Below are 3,312 nucleotides of genomic sequence, written 5' to 3' on the forward strand. Positions count from 1 at the left end.
CTAATCCAAAATCAAATCTAGAATCGTCTTTCTATTCCGCAACAAAGCTTCCTTTACTTACGCCGCCAAACTTACCTTAGTAAAACTGACTGTCCTACCGATCCTCGACTTCGGCGATGTCATCTACAAAATAGCTTCCAATACTCTACTCAGCAAATTGGATGTAGTCTATCACAGTGCCATCCGTTTTGTTACCAAAGCGCCTTATACCACCCACCACTGTGACCTGTATGCTCTAGTTGGCTGGCCCTCGCTAGATATTCATCGCCAGACCCACTGGCTCCAGGTCATCTATAAGTCTATGCTAGGTAAAGCTCCGCCTTATGTCAGCTCACTGGTCACGATAACAACACCCACACATAGCACGCGTTCCAGCAGGTATATCTCACTGGTCATCCCCAAAGCCAACACCTCCTTTGGCCGCCTTTCCTTCCAGTTCTCTGCTGCCAGTGACTGGAACGAATTGCAAAAATCGCTGAAGCTGGAGACTAACTTTAAACATCAGCTATCTGAGCAGCTAACCGATCGCTGCAGCTGTACATAGTTCATCTGTAAATAGCCCATCCAATCTACCTACCTCATCCCCATATTGTTTTTATTTACTTTGCTGCTCTTTTGCACACCAGTATCACTACTTACACACCATCATCTGCTCATCATCATCTGCTCATCTATCACTCCAGTGTTAATCTGCTAAATTGTAGTTACTTTGCTACTATGGCCTATTTATTTCCTACCTCCTCATGCCATTTGCACACACGGTATATATACTTTTTTTTTGTTCTATTACGTTATTGACTGTACGCTTATTTATTCCATGTGTAACTCTGTGTTGTTTCTGTCGCACTGCTTTGCTTTATCTTGGCCAGTTCGCAGTTGTAAATGAGAACTTTTTCTCAACTAGTTTACCTGGTTTTCCTAGCCACCGTGCTTCTACACCTGCATTGCTTGCTGTTTGGGGTTTTAGGCTGGGTTTCTGTACAGCACTTTGAGGTATCAGCTGATGTACGAAGGGCTATATAAATACTTTTGATTTGATTTGGTTAAATAAAGGTGAAATAAAATACAATTATAAAAATACCTAGTGAATACAATTTATAAAAATACAGACAAAGCATTGTAGATATGGATGCCTGTTGGAGTTCACCACTTTTTTCAATTATTTGTTTTGATCAACTGTATAATAAACCAAGGTAGAGTAGAAAAAGAAACAGATGACGGGATGAAACAAGAGAGAGAAAAAGAGAGAGAGAGAGAGAGAGAGATTACCACATTGAACAATATACATAGGAGTGATAAAATGGTGGTTTGAGAGCCTAATGAGTTTATAATGAAATGTATGTGTAAGGAATTGTATTTTACATGAAATTTGGCAGGGATTCAAACCAATCATGGGTTATAGACATTGCAGGTTTTAAAGGCAATTTCCGATTGAGCCAACATAAGCAGTGTTTACCACGAACGTGGGAACATTGCCTTTAAAAACGGCAATGCTTATAACCCCTACAGTGTATATCCCGGCCTTAGTACTTTACATAGATAATTAATGCAATATTTTCAAGGGAAAACTGACAGTTGAATATTCCTAAATCCCTTTACCGTTTATTATCCCAGCAATCAGAATACTCCAACATTTAAATTATATGAAAACAACAACACCCAAAAACACATAAATAAAATAAGACCAGGTCTATAATTAGACTGAATGCACCAGGGAGGACCACCATAAATGTGGCCGTATTATCTGACATCTGTTTTGCAGCTTGTCGGTGCGCGCAGGGTTTATGTTGAGAAGGCAGCGTGAGTATATCATTTTTGGCCCACTTCCACAGGGCTATGGCAGATTCCTGCAGGCAAAGCCGTCTGATGTAGTGCTTTGGGAGAGGGTGGATGGAGAGAGTTATATTCTGCAACTGTCTCCCCTTCGGAGGTCAACCAAAGCCTGCCAGAGGCCCCAAACACAGAGACAAGGCTCGTAAATGTCCCTCACACTCACCCATACTCATATTCTCTGTGATATGTCTCCTTTTTCACGACTGGAAGAGGCTTACACACCTTAAAATGTGGTCATTTCTGAGTTTTACTCCCCCTTTTCCCTTTATTCTTTTTATGAAATAGCCCCATGTGGAAGAGTTTGGGTTCAGTTCTCTCCTGGAAATCATACAGAAAATTGAGAATGGCCTGAAAGAGTATTCCAGATAGGAAATTATCCTTTCACAATCGCTATGCCCAACTATGTACAAAAGGCTCTTGGGAAGAGGTCAAAATATGGGCTGGCTATTTATAATCCTGCTTTATATTCATGGAGAAGAGAGTGATTTATTCATTTTGTATCACATTGAAGATATCATAAATGCCAGAAGTAATCTATCACATGCCGTCACAGAGGAGAACAGAGGAAACATCTTGTCTGTTTTTGATTTGAGTCCTGTTTGAAAACAACAAGTCTGTTCTGCATGCTCTCTTTGCAACTAAATTCTCCCGGTGTTTGCTCTGACATTTGGCTGTACTCATCTATGTTGAAATACCAGAGCCATAGATAAAACGAGTTTGGCAAACTATTCCTGATGGCGCCAAACATTCCATGACAATTTGAATGTAATCGATTCGTAACCTTTGGTGCTAATATGGCACCCCTTGGAATTTTAAATCCCATACAAATTTTCCTCAACATCTTACCAATGGCTCTGGGAACTATCATGGATTCAAATATCCTCCAGTCTATTTCGAGGGTATACTATACAACACAAATCTACTCCAAGTGGTGGGGGAGTAGAGGGAAGAAACTGCTTTCACACCTCAGCCTAATGTGGAACTAATTTCAGTTGATCTCTGTGCTGAAAGCTCTTTGGCTGACTGGGTTATCTGTATATCAGCCCTGTCCCATGTAACTCTCTGGGAAAAGGAGGTGGTAATCTGTAGATTTATCTGGTAACTTCTCTATAATATTTGTTCGAACTTTCTCGCCTTCCAAACCACATGTGAGAAAAGTGCAGGTTTGGCCTACCAAACACAGAACATAATGTAAAGTGACATTGGTCTGAACAGTGCCAAATACTAATGTTCAGCAGACTACTTTGCTAGAATATGAAGACCTTGTTCCATCGGGATGCAGAGCTTCACACCAGTGACCTGGATGTTGCTAATGAGTGCTGGTCTATAATGAGATTCTGACCAGGTTCAGATTGTGGAATGGTCAGTGTTGATCTTTGCGGTGCTACACCTGCATCTATGGAAGGCAATCACAACAGTTTTGCTAATAATATGCTGAAGGTTCCTACTATTGAGAAATTGCAAGATGACGAAACAAAC

The sequence above is a fragment of the Oncorhynchus mykiss genome, chromosome 17, assembly GCF_057628025.1.
Source record: "Oncorhynchus mykiss isolate SJ-2025 chromosome 17, ASM5762802v1, whole genome shotgun sequence".
Classification (NCBI taxonomy): Eukaryota; Metazoa; Chordata; class Actinopteri; order Salmoniformes; family Salmonidae; genus Oncorhynchus; species Oncorhynchus mykiss.